The sequence below is a fragment of the Cibotium barometz genome, chromosome 29, assembly GCF_041138505.1.
Source record: "Cibotium barometz isolate CiBa-2024 chromosome 29, ASM4113850v1, whole genome shotgun sequence".
In the NCBI taxonomy this organism is placed as follows: domain Eukaryota; kingdom Viridiplantae; phylum Streptophyta; class Polypodiopsida; order Cyatheales; family Cibotiaceae; genus Cibotium; species Cibotium barometz.
In genome coordinates, this window is record NC_141074.1 from 54965769 (window position 1) to 54984440 (window position 18672).

Here is an 18672-nt window from a genome sequence, read left to right on the forward strand (position 1 = left end):
ATATATGGCATTTTCTCATAATGTAAAGACACAATCCCCTTTGTGCTATAGAGAGTTTTCCCTTGTGTCTTGAGAGAGATTGAGAGAGAGGGAGAGCATTCTAGTATTGTTCCTCTTTTATACTCGTGTTATTCATGCTTGTGTGAGAGAGTGAGTGATTGCCTTATGCGACGGTGTGAGAGACTCTATGGTGACACCATGGAGGTGGAGCTTAACAAGCGAGCTTGGAGACCTTAAGGGACTCAAGTTCAAAACATTGGTAAGTTCCCTATGATGGTTGTGATCTACTACTCATCCTTAGGTGAATGTGTAGAGTTCCCTCTTGGAGGTGTGGTAGCCCATAGAAATGCGAAGCATGGGTTTCCACCAACAAGTTATGATAAAGAGAGAGATGTTGCTAGTTTTTTCTTTTTTAAAAATATCCTAAAGTCTCAATTTTGCAAAACTTGAAGGAAAGGAAAATTATTAGTAAAAGAGAGAGAAGAATATATCCACTTTATACAATCATGAACCTCTCACCATTACTTTTTCTCAGTGAAAAAAAAAACTACCCACCACTACGCCCTTGCCTTTGGTAGGCCAAAAAAACTTATCCCACAAGTGACATGACTAAGCTTAATTGAATCTTAGAAGTTAAGAAAAAAATCATTTATTTATTGGCCTACCATAGGCAAGGACTTAGTATTGGGGGGGTTTCACGTTTTCTTAGGAAAAAAATCATGACTTTTAGGAGAGATGTATGCTTCATGATTTCTCTTGGGCAGTTGGGCTTTACACTCTTTTGAGGCTATGATGAAAGACACCCTTAAAAGAATAATTCTTATCATTGTTTTTTTTAATGTAATGAAAATTTTATATCATCCAAAAAAGGGGATAAATCACCCAAGGGCTACACCTTAGCTTTATCTGACTTCCTAATCAAAGTTCTAGCAACTACTAATCTATAAGTACCACCTTTTCTCCTTGAGAACTTACATGCTTGGACCAACATTCCCCAACTTTCTCAGTGCTAGGATCCCAATCTCTTTTGCTGCCACAATGAGCTAAGGCATTCCTTCTCTCCCAAATCTCATCTAGCATGTATGCCCTCATGGTGTGCCATACCCTGTACAAAGAAGGGCTCATCCTTCCCTTACTTCCTATCAAAACTTATCTCCAATTCAGTCTATCTAGGAATCCACAAGTAAAGAGGAGCTTGCTTAGCTTACACCAAAAAGGGTGTACTGATTTACACTCCCACAATGCATGTAGAATAGATTCACTTTTACATTTACAACCTGCGTACCATATGGGTTGCCCATCAGTTCATTTAGAGGTCACCTCCCTGATAGGGAGCTTCTGGTGGAGAATCCTCCATAGAAACAAGTCAAGCCTGCCTTAGCCAGTTGACTTCCAGGTTTTGGTTGATGTCTTTTTACAGTATCTGTGAGTTAGCCTACAACCAACTCTTGCCCAGGCTTTACCCATTTTGTCAACCACACATCAGTGTGTCTGACGAGTCTCATCCTTTTCCCAATCATCCTTTGGTGCACTTCCCATTCATTAATGGACTGCTCAGTGGTACAGTAGAGAGCAGTGGGCCAAGAAGGTTTGATCTTCCTAATAGTGTTAGACATGAATTGCCTCTCACTTCTACCAAATGATTGCCAAAACTCCATAGGGATGAACCATTCCTATGAATCAGCATTCCAGATATCCCTGAACTATCTTGGTTCTTTGTCACTAATTTTCTTAGCCAATATTTTGTTCCTGAGGATATTAGCTGTGCCATCAGTCATTGCAGCAGCTGTACTAAACCATATGTTATGAGCAAGGGAAGAGTCAGCCCTTCAACTACCCCTCAACTACCCCTCCAGGTTGCTGGCCTCAAGATCACTTTCCAGCTACTATTGACCAGCTTTTGTAGAGATTCAGAACCTCTGATTCTGATGGGACTAGGGAGAAATAAATTTTCCAACCAATGCACTTCTCTCTAGTCTTTACCACCAACCTTAGCCTCTGCAATCTTCCATCTAGTAATATGTGCCTAGGGCTGGTCTGTTTCTAGGTGGCTGCTCCATTTTGCAAGCAAATGACTTGCCTTATCTACTATGTTGGGTATACCCCAGCCTCCCTCTTTCTTCCTTGCACACACCTACTCCCAGGAAGTGAATACCTATGATCTATGGTCTACAAAAGCCCACAGGAAATCGTTGAATAGCTTTTTGACTCTACCCCAGTCAGTCTTTGAGAACTTGACCAGAGTGGTAATGTACATTGGTCGTGCCATCAATATGTGTCCCAGTGTACTCAATCTTCCAACCAAGCTCAGTTTAAGTTATGCTCTCATCCTTACTTTTTGTTTAATCCTTCTGAATAACCACCCAAAGCATTGGTGGGCTGTTACCCCAAGATGAACTAGGCAGCCCAGATGCCTGATTATCTTCCCAGGTCCTATGTTCCCGAGGTTGAAATGGTCCAGGATGTCCTCCTGCTAGATGAAGCTCGGTACAAGGCACTCAGTCTTATGAGGAGCAATCTTTGAACCTGACACATAGCAAAACTCATTGTAGACACCCATTAATGCCTCTATATTGTTTCTTTCATACTTAAGCATATTGCAGCCGTCATCATCTAGCATTTGATTTGCAAAGTACTTGCCTTGTGGTGGCAATGGAAGAGGATTAAAGGATCCCTTTTGGACTAGAAGATCAACATTCCTAATAAGGAGAGGGTCTGTCCTCACTAAAGAAAACAACATAGGGCTAGGCCTGTCTGACAAATCTTCTTAGCTGGAACTGACTTGAGGTGTATCCATTCACTTGAAATGAGGAAAAGGCATTAGAGAACAGAGATTTGACCATATGATAGAACATATAACCAAATCCCATCTTTGAAATCACAACTAGGATAAATTCCCACCCTTCCTTATCATAAGCTTTCTCCAAGTCCATCTTATGTAAAGTTTTTTAACACTCTTTTGAGTAAGATTCTCTCAAGTCTCACATTTACCTTGGTTAAGATGAAGTAAAAGTTATAATTAATGAATAAGATTATTAATACTCTTGATTTTGAAGTAAAGAGAGCAATTCAAAGACTAGGTTTGATATTATTTCTTGATTTAATAATATTATATACTTTGTGTTTATAGGAGGGTGGTTGTAGGACCAAGGTGCCCAGTTTTATCCACTCAAGCACCATGTGAACAATAAAAAATAGGCATTTGTTTACCTTTAGTGGCCAATCTCTCTCTCAAAGGTAATGAAGGAATTTTCTTTCAATTTCTTTTGTTGGAACATCACATGCAAAGTTATGTACATAGTTGCATAATCTTATTAAGTATTTAGATAGTTGAAAGTCCTCATTTCCTTCGCTACAAAGTCAATGTATACACCTTGTCCCAAATTTGGACTGATTCCATAAAATGCTAATATCTTTTATATATAATCTCATAGGAGATTCCCACTTTGGACCTTAGAGATTCACATAATATAGAGCTTAACTTGATTTTTTGAGAAAACTTTAAACTATTTGTCTATTTTCTTTAAATATTTCAAGGTCTTTAAAGTGTTATAATATGTGCCACTTTTTGCACCCACAATAACTACCACTTAAAATGCTCAATCTTGTAGATCAAAAGAGTGGTAGATAGTGAGATATTAGTAGAATGTGGTGGTTAGTCAAAATTGTAAATCCAATGGTTGGATTTTTAATGATCTCTTTTTCAAAATTCTTCTAGGCTATCAAAAGGCCTATAAATATTAATAATATAATTAGTAAAATTACATTTTTGATGTAAATCATCTAAAACCTATAAGGACTAGTGTAATTGTAATGGTGCATCTATGGTTGGATTTTTAATGATCTCTTTTCCAAAATTCTTCTAGACTATCAAAAGGCCTGTAAATATTAATAATATAATTAGTAAAATTACCATTTTGATGTAAATCATCTAAAACCTATAGGGACTAGTGTAATTGTAATGGTGCATCTATGAAAAAAGAATTGATCACTCTAAGTATGGAAAGACCATTTTTAATCATTTCATCATATTTTTTATTAATTTTGATTAATTAGACTAATTTACATAAATTTGAGTTATATTGGGTTAATTTGAGTGCATGTGTATTTTCCATTAGTTTCTTGATCTCATTTGAAGTACCGTGCATTCCCAAATTTACTCTCTAAGCATTGTCCTAGCCCATTATAAACTGGACAAAACTAGACACCCTGATCTTACAACAACCCAAGAGTTATTCTGTTATTGTAACAAGGCCCTAGGTTTGATGTGATTTAATGATTCCATCTACGATGTAAGGAGTACACATGTGTTGTAAAGCAAAAATCTCTCTTTGCTTAACGAAGAATATTGAAATTTTTCATGAGATAATTCAGGAGGAGATGTATCCAAGAATCAAGGAGCAAATGTAGGAAAGAACGTAGAAGACCTCCTTTGATATTGATATATATATATATATATAAAATATTAATTTAGGAGGGTATAAGAGAATCAAGGAGAAAATGTAGGAAATAATGTATGTGAGAGAGAGAGAGAGAGAGAGAGAGAGAGAGAGAGAGAAGTGTGGACTTATAGCCCAGGGCCCCTCACCCCTCCAAAAAAAAGAGACAAAGAAAAAGAAAGGAAACAACCTATCCCAAAAGAAAAAGAAATAAAACAACCCATCCCCCGCATAATAAAATCAATTTCCAATCAAAGTTCAGCCTACAACAATGGTGACACGAGTTTCAAAAGTATGAAAAATTCACTAGAGATTTAGTCGTAACTTTATTACTTTTTTTACATAGAGTTTGTGATGTAAACATAAGCTATAATGACAAGGTACTAGCTCAAAGTTTTAAACGCAACACTGAGCGGGACTGCACTAGGAGCCGCCTCCCTGTGAGGGGACGGGGTCCTCCACCAGAGATGGTTGATCCTAATCTGGTGGTTGATCCTAAACGGCAAAACCGTAGTCTCCAAGCTGAGGTGGTCACATGGTAGACAACGAAAGAATGCATAATCAACTGGGAGGCCCATGATGCGTCTTGGGTTGCCACCCTCGTCTCCCAGAAAGGCAGACTGGGAAGGTGTACACGCCGGTCTCAACCTGTGTGGAGTATCTGTAGGCTAGCTGTCTCGTTGAATCCTTCTTTAACGACCGACGCCCCACTGTGGAGGAGGATTGGGGATACAAAAAAAGGGGGAGAGGGGGAGTGGTGTCGAGGCGAGGAAGGGGTAGAGAAGGTGAGGGGTCATCCGGGGGGCGGGGGAGGGGGTGCGGACGAGGGCGGAGGTGGAGGTGGAGGTGGAGGTGGAGGTGGAGGTGGAGGGTGAGGGAGAAGGGGAGGAGGAGTCAACACCGGGGAACTTGGGCGAAGGAGCACTGGCGGGGAGAGGAAGGGCGAGGAAAAAGAGACTCTAGGCTAGCGTCACGTCGAGGAGCCGGAGTCACCACTTCCACGGTGGGACCTGCCTTGGGGACATATGAAGGGGGGACCATTGCCGAAGGCTCTGAACTGGCATTGTGCCTAAAGCAGGTATTGTAGGTGGGTTCTTCTTCCTCAATGTGGGCCCAACTGGCTACCTGTTCAACGGGGACGAAACGGTTAGAAGCGAGACCCTTGGGGCCAACGTGGGGGTCCAGTGCCGCCTTCCGCCGTCATCGTCGAATGGCAGCCTGTGGCCACTTGCGTCGTCGTACCTCTTGCCATTCCCCGACATCGGGGGCACGTTGCTGACAAGAGGACTCATCTCATCCCCAGGGCATGTAGGCAGGTGAAGATGCATCGGCATGCGGGGACGAACGTCGGCTAGTAGTATCTTGAAAATCCGTAGGAGCATGGGGTTGATCCGGAGACAGGCACGCCTTTTGGAGCATGCGCGTGCAAGATGTCCCATCTCTCGATAGATGAAACACTGGCCTGGTGGGGAGTCACTCCCCCTCAAGAAAATGGAGCCAGTACTTAGTTACGGGAGCTCGATTTTGGACGGGAGGGCCTCCGATGAAGGAATAGTCACTCGGAGCGAAGGGAGGCCGACTGCTTGTGCCACCACTGAGGCTGCTGAGGTTGGTGTCTCAACCACTTGACCAGCATGCGCGCAGGAAGGATCGCCGAAACTCTCGACGACGGTCGGAAAAGCAGATAGTGACTAGGAATCTGTTGGCTCCAGCTAGAGAATCTGATGCCGGGTCGAAGCTGTGAGTCTACCTCATCAGGAACTCCTGTGTAGTGCGTAAGCGCAGGGGGCTACGATCCAGGACACGTTGGGCCACCACAGTTGTGTCGAAGTCCAATTGGTAGTAGGTGTGACCCAGTGGCTGGATGTTAGTAAACTTCCCGGTCTCACTAATGAGGTTGCACTGGAGGATATCTCGGAGAGTATCATGCTAGGGTCGATTTCGCACTATCTTCCAGAGACCAGGGAAGAGGCCTCCAAAACTGCAACAGAACTCATGAGACAAGAGAACTCGTGAGAACCTCTCTCTTAAGCAGAGGTGAATGGAGGAGACGACCGGTATGACGCAGTGGCTTTGGTGGAGTCCTGCTAAGGAAAGGTCCCAAAACTCTCGAAAACTTGAAAGAAACCCATGCAAAGAAACTGCTGGTGGAGCGATAGTCTACCTCCTACAGGAAACAGGGTGCCGCGGGGAAGCGGAAGAGAAGGGTAGAAGAGTCCCGTGAACACCATGGGAGGATCTGCGGAATGGGAGGAAAAAAAGGGGGGGTGGGGTAGACGGGTAGTAGAAAAGAGGAGGGGAGGCGCATAAAAAAGGGGAGGAGCAGGGAGCAGCAGCAAACTCGCAGCAGGTGGCGGCCCGGATTGCTAAGATATGGCAGTCCCTTTCCTTTCGCCTAGGGGAGGCTGCTCAGGACCATGACAGTGGTCTCTAGGAGATCAGCACTTTCCTCTGGGAGGAGGCCCAGGTGCCAAATTTTGCTTACTGTGAGCAGGAGAGAGTTTGAGGCACAGTCTAGCCTGTTGGAAATCATGGATCTAGGACTAGGCTAGCCTATGGAGGCTCAAACATAATGCTAAACATGATTATAAACAAATGACAAAAGCAATACAAAGCAACACAAGATGCACTTACTTGACCAAGAGATTGTGTACTTGAGAATGAATTGTTGTGTGACATTACATTGAAATGACCCTTTATATAGGTCCAAGTACCATATGGGCTTTGCCTTTGCATGTGGGATAACTCCTAGCCTTCACCACATTCATCCACATCCCTTTGACCTTGTCTATGATATGACATAGATCACTTTTTCTAACACCCTTCCTTGATCATGGCATATCATAATGCCCTTCCTTGCTTCTAACATTACATGAAAGAAAAAGCTTAACTCATAAGGAGTATAGCTCTACAGTACATAAAAGAAATTAGCATCGCTCATAGGGAGCATAGCTTCTACATTGCGAAAAGAAAATGACATGACATGAAAACATTCCTACATGAAAACATTCCTCTCCCATACCCCATCATCATCATAGCATCATCATCATCATATCCATGAACATTGTGCCTCATGTGCACCATCATGTGTTGAGCATGGAAACCCAACTCCCATCAATCCCCCCTTGTGGGCTACATGGCCAACGTAGGAGAACTGTGAGCATACATCATATCACATGACCTACATCATCGGTGGTCAGAGGTGAACATACATAAACATTTGGGTAAGAGAGGACATAAATCATTCGTCATTATGACATGTGAGCCATGACATAATAATCAACATAGACAGCATCTTGTTCATCTTCATTGACATCTTCGTCTTTGTCTTCATTCATTTTTGCATCTCTGTCTGCATCTTCATTTTGCATAGCATCTTCTTCGTCCTGACATTGCACACGTGCGTGCATTCCCATCCTTGAGGCATCGGCATAATGCATAGAATTTTCCAAAAAAGAGGTAAAAGAACATCCTTTCTTAAGTGCCATAGGAACAACCTCTTATATTGCTTTAAGGTTTTTAAACCTTAGACTCAAAATAAAGAATAAATCCTTTATTTTCAAATGAAAACGGCCGGATTTTATTCCACCGGCGCTGATTTCGGATTTGTCAGCTGCGCTGATTTCGGATTTGTCAGCTGCGAGAAGCCCTTCGTGTATACCTCAGCTGCGCACGGCTTGAGCTGCTCCAAAGGCGACCTTCACCTCTCTGCTCCTCTTCTGTACAAATACCCAGCCCCAACAGCCTCAGCTCCCTCACGAACAGCAGCAGTGCTTTCTCATGATCACCTCTGCAAGGCGGTGTCTCTGTCTGCAGCATCCCTCTTCCGACTGTTGTGGGTGCTGATGAATGCTGAGTTGAATCGTGTTTGCTTCTTGTACTGTCTATTCTTTAGATGCTCACTACTTTGGATTTGCTCGTTGCCACTTGAAAAATGGTGAGCTCTACTTCCTCCTTACCGCCTGCAGTTTTGGCTTTGGCTGTATCTAAGCTTTTGGCGCATTCGTTGCTGCTCACACCTTCAACACGCCTGGTCCCTTCTGCCTACACTTCTTGGGACGGGCCTCCTCGTCCTTCACAAGCCACAGCTATTCTGCTGTTGATGCGGCCAGCTACTTGCGCAGTGCTCCCTTCTTACTATGGCCTTTGTAGCCTCTTCTTTGGTAGTCTAAAGGGCTCTAAACTAAAGAGACCAACCCAATAATCCTAATGAAAGAGATTAGTGCTAATGATGTGAAAAATACTAAGCTAATGCTAAGAGAGATAGACCTAAGCTATTGGAGAGCTGAACCTACCAGATCCCTAATGGTGCAAAGACTAATGCAATAATTTTGTTATTCCTTCTTCTCAATGGCACTTCCTTTTGCGGGCACCATATTGAAAAGAAATGGCAAAACAACTAATCTAAGCTAAGCCATAGCCTGCCAGGCTCTGATACCATGTTGGAAATCATGGATCTAGGACTAGGCTAGCCTATGGAGCTCAAACATAATGCTAAACATGATTATAAACAAATGACAAAAGCAATACAAAGCAACACAAGATGCACTTACTTGACCAAGAGATTGTGTACTTGAGAATGAATTGTTGTGTGACATTACATTGAAATGACCCTTTATATAGGTCCAAGTACCATATGGGCTTTGCCTTTGCATGTGGGATAACTCCTAGCCTTCACCACATTCATCCACATCCCTTTGACCTTGTCTATGATATGACATAGATCACTTTTTCTAACATAGCCTCCCTCCAGCGGCTCAGGAGAGCTCGCACAACAACCCTTAGATTAGGGAGCAGCCAGAGGTGGCCAAGACCAAGATTCATTCCTTGGAGGAGAGGCGGGAGGACTTCAGGTTTCATGCCTGCGTGTCCTTTTGGACCGAAGGGGGACTCGGGAGTTTTTCGAGATGACCGGACCATGGCACCGTAGGGACGGTGTTTACAGAATACGGCGTGCCGATGGGAGCATTGCAGTGGATCAGCCCTAGGTAGGTGAGGTGGCCACTGCTTTCTACGGGTCCCTCCTTATGGTGGAGGTGGTCTCGGTGAGGATACTGGAGGCACGGGATATGGTGTGGCTTCACACCAGACAGGTGGTGGGTCCACAGCTTCAGCACTATCTCAATTCCCCCTTCTCTGTGGGGGAGTTGGAGAAGGCACTTCTGGTGCTTCCGAGAGGGAGGAAGTGCCCAGCCGAGGACGGTCGTCGAGTGGCCCTCTTCCTTCGCCGTTGGGAGTTGATGTGCCATGGCATGAAGCATTTTAGGAGATCATGGATATGAGCCAGATGCTTGACAAACTTTTAGAGAGACTCATTCTAATGGAGGATCTTCTGGACTCACAGTTAGTAGACGACACGTCAGCCTACTTAGAGGGCAGCCAGGTGAACCTCCAGAGGTTCGTGGCGGTCTTAGAGGTCTTTTGTTATGCTTCCAAGGCTTTCATCAATTGATACAAGTCCTGTGGTTTCTAGGTGGCCACTACGACCACTCCGACTTGGTGTCCAGTTGAGGTTTTTCAGTGGATCCCCAGAGGTATGGCCGTGAGATACCTCATAGAGATCTCCCTTGAGCTGTTTGGCTCTCACAAATGATTCTTATGTACACTACATAATAATTTGAATTGAGACTTCCATAGGTACTAAAGTATCTTCCTTTCCATGACAACTCCCACAAGCGATTCTTCAGCGTTGCACTTGGTTTTAGAAGCAATCAAAGGGGCATAAAAGTTGAGGAAACCAATGCAGAAGTCCCCAACTCTAAGAATGATCCACTGAGCTCATCCAAGGAGGAGTGCCAGAGTCGATCAAATCTGGAAGCTGATCGAGATACACACTCTCTCCTGATTGCCCAAGGGGCCAAAAGCTCCAGACCAAAACATGTGGCTCCTACTCGGGAGAATCTTCCCGCAACATCTCGCTCTACCTGTCGGGAGGTGATGTTCCTAGAGAAATAGGATGTTCCATCCAAGACTGCTCTCTGAAGCCCTTGAGGAATGAGGCCACGCCGACTATAGATGCGGGCTCCTCCAAGACCTCAGATGTTCCCGGAAACAATCCGGATGGCGAAGACTTGTAGGGGCTGCTTTCCCGTGCTCGTGAGAACTTCGCCGCTGGTTTGGAGGGCGATTAGTGGCAGTCAGACCTAGGGCAAAAGCGCTCCAGAGCATCCCAGATGCCTATTTGTAGAGTCTGCCACTTGAGCTTGGCTTGCTTGACCACATAAGGATGGGGTATATCATCTGCATAAATGTGCAAAAGCAAGCTGTCCCGGCATGCATTGTTCATTCTTGTATACTGTACAGCATACTGCATTTATCTCTTACCTAGGACTCATCTTCAGTTACTAGGTTTCCAGTTTCAGCTTCATTTTTGTTTCATATTTCCTTTTCAGTTTTCCATGAGGATGATATTCCATGGATACTTGTACTCATCTTTTGTCTCATAGGCCCATCGGGCCTTTTGTAAGACGTAAATATAACTTTCTTTCTTTCTTTCTTTCTTTCTCTGTCTTCCTCTTCTCTCTCTCTCTCTCTCTCTCTGTCTCTCTCTCTCTCTCTCTCTATATATATATATATATATATATATCTCACACACACAGACACACACAGAGTTATTGCAAATTCTTTGGTCGCTCATCTACCTCAGCTCTTAATGTTCAAGATAGCACATGCAATTGTCCGACTTATTGCATCGAACGTGCCATTCTTTCCATACATTATCACATTGCATTAGCCTGTCATTCCAAGAGAAGTAGCATCTACATTCTGATTAGCCATGCCTAAATAGGAAATCTATCTCTGCATTAGCACTTGACTTTGTGCCATATTTACCATCCAAGGGTCTCCTTCCTTCCAACCGTTCCAAACGATCGTTGTTGCATCTGCTCAAATTACGTTCTCTTCTTTGTTAAAAGTTCTTGTTTTTTTACCATGCGTCACTAGCCTTGGCCTTCCGTAAGAGATGGTTCACACTTTATTCTAGCCATATGTCAGCGTTTGATGCCTTTTAGGCAAATACCAGGTTACTCATAGTGAAGGAAGTCATCAAGGGTCACATGCATAGTTACATCAACATTCTTTTTTTTAATATGTACCCATAAACCATGGGAGGTGTATGCCATTTCACATGTGTAGAATCACTTCACAAGTACAAGAGCCACTCTAGATGTTGTTGAATGGCGTGTTGATATGCAGAATTCAACAGCTGAAATAATTGGCTCACAATTGGTCGGACATTGCAGAACTTCACACACTTTCATGGCTTAACCACAAAGCATAAAGGCCTAATAATGCAGGGTTGTACCTTGGAAATCGATCCAATTGGAAATTTTTCCTGGCCCTACAGCGGTAGCAAAGGGAGGTACTCCTTTCGGAGTCCTGGGAAGCAGATAGTGACTGGAAAGCTTGTGTTCCCGGATAGCGGGTCAGTCGATGGGTCAAAGCCGTGACTCCATCGCGCCAGGAACGCTCGGGGCTCCGAGCCAGCACTCGAGTAGCCGCCTGAGGGAGTCGAACTCTAGCTGATAGTAACTGTCACCTAGAGGCTGAGTGTCCGTGATCCAGCCTGGCTCGCCAATAAGGCTGCCCTGTAGAAGATCCTGGAGAAGGCCTCGAGCTGGACGGCTTCCCACTAATTTGCAGACCAGTGAAGTCGCCTCGAGAGAAGAGACTGTCGTGCGTAATAACTGTTGACGCTCAAGACCAGGCATGGGCCAGAATCGGTTGAGAATGACGGGGAGTCTTCCATGGAGACCACCTGCTGGGGCAGACCAGAATAAACGCCAAACACGTCGAAAAAAACCTGCAAGCTGCAAACTGCCCAAAACACCTGGAGGGGAAAAGGACCTGCAAGCTGCAAGCTGCAGGGGAAAGGAAAACGGGGGGGAGGGCAAGAAGAAAACCAGAAGGCAAAAGGGGCGGAGAGGACAGCGGGGGGGAGAGTGAAAAACAGGGGGGGGGTCGAGCAGGCAGGGCGGACAGGGCGGGGGCGTGCTGGTGAGAAAGGCGCAGGCAGGGGGGGAGGGGGGCACTGGCAAGAGAGGCGCAAACAGGGGGGGTGCTGGCAGGAGAGGCGCAACCAGGGGGGGCCGCTGGCCGGGAGAGGTGCGCAGCAGGGGGAGGAAGGCGCAGAGGAGGGGGAGGGGGGCGGGGGGGGACGCAGTTCGCACCTTTCTATGTCCACTGTGAGTTGTCTTTGAATGCTGCTAGTTTGACCATTAGCCCCCTATAACAGTCGTGTTGGTGTGGCTCAGAGAAACCTTGCTTTTCGATCAACCTTTTGAAATAGTCATGTTCCCGTAGCTCAAAGGTAGGATCCAAAACATCAACTTAGAAGCTTTTGAGGACTGATCTGGGGATTGCAATTTCATGTTGTTCACGCACTGGTGGTGTGCAATTGAGATGCATTTACCTTGTTGAATATTGGTGATGATGTGGATGAAATCACATTCAGCTCCCTCTCGTCAAACACATTGCATTTTGCCACTGATTTTAAGGAGTTTCAATACCTTGTCTTGCACTGGATACTTCTGTCAGAATATGCAGCGGAAATGATGACCAAATCTGGGAACACAAGAGCAAAAACGCAGGCAGAAAAAACAGCACAAAAAGAGAGAGATGTAGGCGTGTAACTCTGCTCTATATACACAAGAAGATCCCGAGATATGATACAAATAAGGCATGGGGGCTGAGGAGCTATATATACTCCCCTAGAGGGCAGTCGGCCAGCATCAGGAAAGCCCACGACTGAGAAAAATGTACACGACTGCTGAAAATAGCAGTCGGCCAGCTAAAGATGCCTACGACTAGTCAGAACAAGTCGGCCAGCACTCTGACAGCCCACGACTGATGTAGATCCACTCGGCCAGCTACTACAGAGTGCTCCTGGCATCACCTGGCAGCCCTCCCAAGCCTCAGAAAAAATGGGAAAAAATGGGGAAAAATACGGAGAGTGGGGAAAAATGGGAAAACACCTCATAAGGGCGGGCACACCCACAACAAAGGCCCTGGTGTATAAAACTGGACAGGAGATGACTTCTAACACCCCCTCTCAGCTCCTGGCTGTGTAACCAACCACTGGGAGCTGGGGTGCCGCCTGAGCAAATCCTGAGAGCGACTTCGTGAAGAGGTCCACCGTACTGTCCTCCGTTGAACAGAACTCCAGCAAGATGTCATCAGCAACAATCTGTTCACGAACAAAGTGCCTCTGGATGACCAAGGGTTCCTCCAGTGGAAGCCCAAACCTGCAATGTAACCTCCTCATGCTCCGTAAAACTGCTCCTCGGGCATAAGTAGATCTCCTCGTGTCCGGATCTCCTCCCCAAACCGAGTCACTCCAACCGCAGAGTCGGACTCCATCCAACAATCCCCCTCCTGTGTACAAGAGTCCATGATCCTTCGCATGCCGCAGAAACCACAGGAAACGCAATCCTGCCTCACAAAGAGACATCTGCAACCAAGAGCTCAACTGCCTCATCAGGAAGCTCCCGTCCAATCCGGTGTCCATCAACCAGATCCATGAACCATACAGCTTCTGAATCACAGAGACATCACACTGCTCACAAGGATCAACACCTGTTACAGTGCACAAACAAGTCCTGGAAACCTGATGAAACCTGTCAACCACCCCCTCTGAATCCGGAACCACAAAGCCTGGAGAAACCACCTCCTTCTGCAAGTAAGCACCTGTCACCTGCCTGGCTTTCCGAAAGGTCCCCGTGGAAAGAACATCCTCAACTACTGGAAGTTCTATGTCCCGAACACGACGAGACATCAGAGCATAAGTGACCTGTTCAGCTTCCTCTGACTCACGAACACAAGAACTACCAACCTCAGTACTGGAAAGTTCCTGCCAACTGCTGCCATCTACTGGTAAGCTATCCACCACCTGGTCTCGGAAAGCCTGTACCTGCAGCGTATCCACACCTGAGTAGCTATTACCACACTGCCACTCATCACAATCTTGAGGATCCGGGAGAGAGAGTGCTGAAAGCCTGTAGACTCCATTCTCCACTCCACCTTCCCAAACCACTTGGCCTGTTGCTTTGTCCCGGAGAGCAACAAAATGCTCATCAAACTCCACCCGTACGCCAGTCTTGCAAACCTGATGCACTGACAACAGATGAAAACCAAGTGCCGGAACATACGACACCTGGGAGGAATGCTTCCCCCCTCTGCCATCGGGAACTATCTCCATCCTGCCCTCACTGTGAACTGGGATAGTGGACGTATCCCCAGTAAGAATATGACCAGAACACCTACAGAGATCCTGTAAACCGGAACGGGAAGGAGTCATGTGCCTGGAAGCACCACTGTCGAGAATCCACTCCCGAGTATCCGTTGCGGAGAATCCTCCAATCTCCTCCCTGCCTGAAGAAAATGAAGCATCGGTGTCCATCACCTCCAGGTGCACAAAAGCCGGAGTCTTCATGATTGCTGAGGAGTCTTCACCCTTCTCGGTCTTCCGCTTGGGACACTGCCTCCAGTAGTGGCCTTTCTCGCCACAATCATTACAGGTCCTCTCTGCCTTCAGTTTCTCGCGGTCACTAACGGACATCTTCTCAGAAGACTTCTCCGACGAAGCCTTCCCCTTGCCCGTGTTACGGCCTTTCGACCGTTGGCCAGTAAAGGCCTCCGAACCTCCACCCTGAGGAGGGTTCGTGAATCGTTCCTCCTAGTCCAGGACCATGGGCACAAGCTCCTCCCACGTGATGGTGCTGAGCCTGCCACTGGTAATCAACGACGAGTAGAATGCTGAGTACGAAGAGGGCAAATGTGACAGCAACGTTATGGCCATGTCCTCTGCCTTCCCAGCCTGAAGAACTTCCTGCTGAAGAGCCTGCAGCTTGTTAATATGCTCCCGCATCGTCGCCGACTTTGCAGGGCTCATAACCCGCATCTGTACTTCCAAAGAAATCCTCTTCATGGGTGATACCCTGTTGTACAGAGAAGCCAAATGCTGCCATATACCTCTGGCCAGCGTCATGTGCTTGACATGATTGATTACCTGCGGTGTGCAGTTGAGGAAAATAAACGAACGGACCCTGGCGTTGACGCGATCCCACATCTGCGTCTGGGCCTCCCGGTCCTTTCGGGTTGACGGTAACTCCCCTTCCTCTACTTCCGGCCGTGGAACACCAACAACGACAAAATCGGCGAGGTCGTAAGACTCCAGAACGGATTCCATCATCACCTTCCATATGCCGTAGTTGCTCCCGTCTAACTGACGGTCCACCGGAAACGTGGGGAGTGTTGGGATCTTCACATGTCTCTCGGCCATCTCATACAGATCTGCCATAGCGGGGATGTACTCTGAAAAGGGTGGGTGGGTGGGAACAAAAAAGAATTGATACCTGCAAGTGGCTGTCCAGCAAATCAGCCCGCCTTCCTCTTGCTTCTCCTCTTCCCGAACAGTCCACCAATCAGCCACAAAACAGCCCCCTCTTGCTCACACAGATCCCAAGACCTATCTAGAGCCTAGGCTCTGATACCATGTCAGAATATGCAGCGGAAATGATGACCAAATCTGGGAACACAAGAGCAAAAACGCAGGCAGAAAAAACAGCACAAAAAGAGAGAGATGTAGGCGTGTAACTCTGCTCTATATACACAAGAAGATCCCGAGATATGATACAAATAAGGCATGGGGGCTGAGGAGCTATATATACTCCCCTAGAGGGCAGTCGGCCAGCATCAGGAAAGCCCACGACTGAGAAAAATGTACACGACTGCTGAAAATAGCAGTCGGCCAGCTACAGATGCCTACGACTAGTCAGAACAAGTCGGCCAGCACTCTGACAGCCCACGACTGATCTAGATCCACTCGGCCAGCTACAGAGTGCTCCTGGCATCACCTGGCAGCCCTCCCAAGCCTCAGAAAAAATGGAAAAAAATGGGGGAAAAATACGGAGAGTGGGGAAAAATGGGAAAACACCTCATAAGGGCGGGCACACCCACAACAAAGGCCCTGGTGTATAAAACTGGACAGGAGATGACTTCTAACAACTTCCTTTTTATTGGTCAATGATGTATGGAATCTATAACGTTTTGGACAAACTATGGAAGATTAAAGTCCTCGTCCAACTCCTTATATATATGTGGGCATCATGATCTGTCTGTAATTGCCATTAAAACATGCGCTGTAAATGGCACCTCCAAAATGACATTAATATGGATTGCAGGATTTGTTTCACCATCTTCAAGTGGAGGTACAATGGACAGTGTTGAACATGCTCATGCCATCTGTAAAGCCGTGAGTGAGGTGGCATCCTTGAGTGGCCGGCAAATAAAGGGGCGAAGCTGGGCTTCCGAAGAAGAAGATGACCTAGATGAACCTGCCAACTGTGAGTACGACTGTTTAGGTTAGTCCAAGTTGACCTTCGTGTTCGGGGAAAATCTTTCTGATTGTTCCTAGTGATAATTGCATTTGAAGCTCATGATGCTCACTATCAGCGGTGTGCAGCAGATGTGGATGAATGGTACAAATTGCTCAACAATTCCCGCCCTTGCATACTAGAATTTGGACAAGCCTTGTGAACTAGAAATCCAGTGCAATGGAATTATTCAATTGGTTTAGGGAGCATGGTGATACTTGTGTTTATTGTAGTTGTTCATTCATTGAGCAGCTAGCCAGCTAATACCATAGATTAATCCTTATATTAAGCCCAACCCTTGTTATATTAAGGCTGGGCCCTGCAGCAACCCAGAAACTGTGTGTGTTTGTGCACAAATGAGGTCTCTAGGAACCTCATCTTGCAGCGGAATTCGGCAACTCAAAGGAGGCAAAGCTAGTGTGTTGACCATGAAGCACACAGAGGTGACAAGAGACCAGGTTTTCAGTCTACGGCCTGGCAGTGGGACCCGTGTGTGGTCTCGTATTATGAGGCCCATGGGTGAACCTGTTTCAAACTATTCCATGGCCAAAACCTGCCTTGTAAAGCACAATAATGAGCCATGTTCGCCATTTTTCTTAGATCTTTACCCCTCCTCTTTTGATGCAGCATGATGGATAGTGTCAACTTCATCTTCAGCTCTAGAGAAGCCAAGGGGCCACAAGTGGGTGCAGCCGCTGCGCAGCCAGGAACAATTTTTGGTTAGATTGATTTCCAATGTACATATGTTTCAAATTCCCTTCTTTTTTTAGCACTTTTACTATTATATGTCTTACAATTAGAGGCATGAGCACTACCCTTGATGAAGGTTCTGCATTGTTAAAGCAATTTTAGTATTATATGTCAACAATTAGAGGCATGTGCACTATCCTTGATGAAGGTTCTGCATTTTTTTAGTTTTATCCTTTCCTTATCCAATTACATGATATTTGATCTTAAATGCTTTGATAGGAGAGAGAGAAAGCTGTGAGAGCATGATGGTATTTGAGTCATGATGTGATGCATGCATGTAGCATGTGATACTATGTATCTCTATAAGTGCATATGTATGCCTTTTGAGGCATTGAAATACTTGATACTTGATATGTTGATATATTAGTACGTGGATAAATGAATCTTCAAGGGCAGTGCTTGTGTGCATCCATGCGCCTTGTCTGAATTGTGCTTGACATTCTGATAAAATCTCCAAGACTCTATTGCGTTCATTCTATGGATGGTTGTTTGGATTGAGCTTGGCATTCTAATAAGACTCAGTGCTAGGACTACGATATGCAGCAGAGATAGGCTGCGATAGTTGTTAGTGAAACAAGGTGATGGCCAAGCGCTAACGATGCCTTGAATGAGGGGCAAAATAAAACTACAGGATGACGACTAGCACGGCACACCTCATCTGTTGCCTGTTGGCGGTTGGCCACTTGGATTCAGACGTAATGCAGAGTTTTAGTGAGTACACATGAAGGACAGGGCCCCGAGTGCATATGGCATTCATTCTACTTGGCACATTAATGTAAATAGGGGGCTTCAAAAACTGGCGCAGGCTGTGTGGTCGTTGTGTCCGCTATTTGATTTGCTATTTTTGAATCTTGTCGATATGTTTCTTCATATGAGTTTGGATGGTCTTGTGGTTAGAGCAATAGATTCTGTAAGTGGTTCGAGCCTGAAATTCTGCAATTTTATCTCATGGGTGACCTTGTCTTGTCGGACACAATATCTATTCGGCGGAGAGGACATCATATGCGTCCGTTCCAAGGTCGTGTGAATCGTTTTTTCAATGGACATCCATGTTAGTAAATGCCATGTTAATAATGCCACGTTAATGGCTTGAACGTCTATTCGGACGTTTT

At 45.7% G+C, this 18672-nt stretch overlaps 1 long non-coding RNA gene across 1 annotated transcript; it reads left to right on the forward strand.

Annotated features, from left to right (window-relative positions):
* The first annotated feature begins 16651 nt into the window (after nucleotides 1–16651).
* LOC147622377 (uncharacterized) lies at nucleotides 16652–17687 on the forward strand. Its single transcript, XR_015269740.1, has 2 exons — nucleotides 16652–16798; nucleotides 16903–17687. It is a non-coding gene; the product is annotated as an uncharacterized LOC147622377 (long non-coding RNA).
* Nucleotides 17688–18672: the final 985 nt, after the last annotated feature.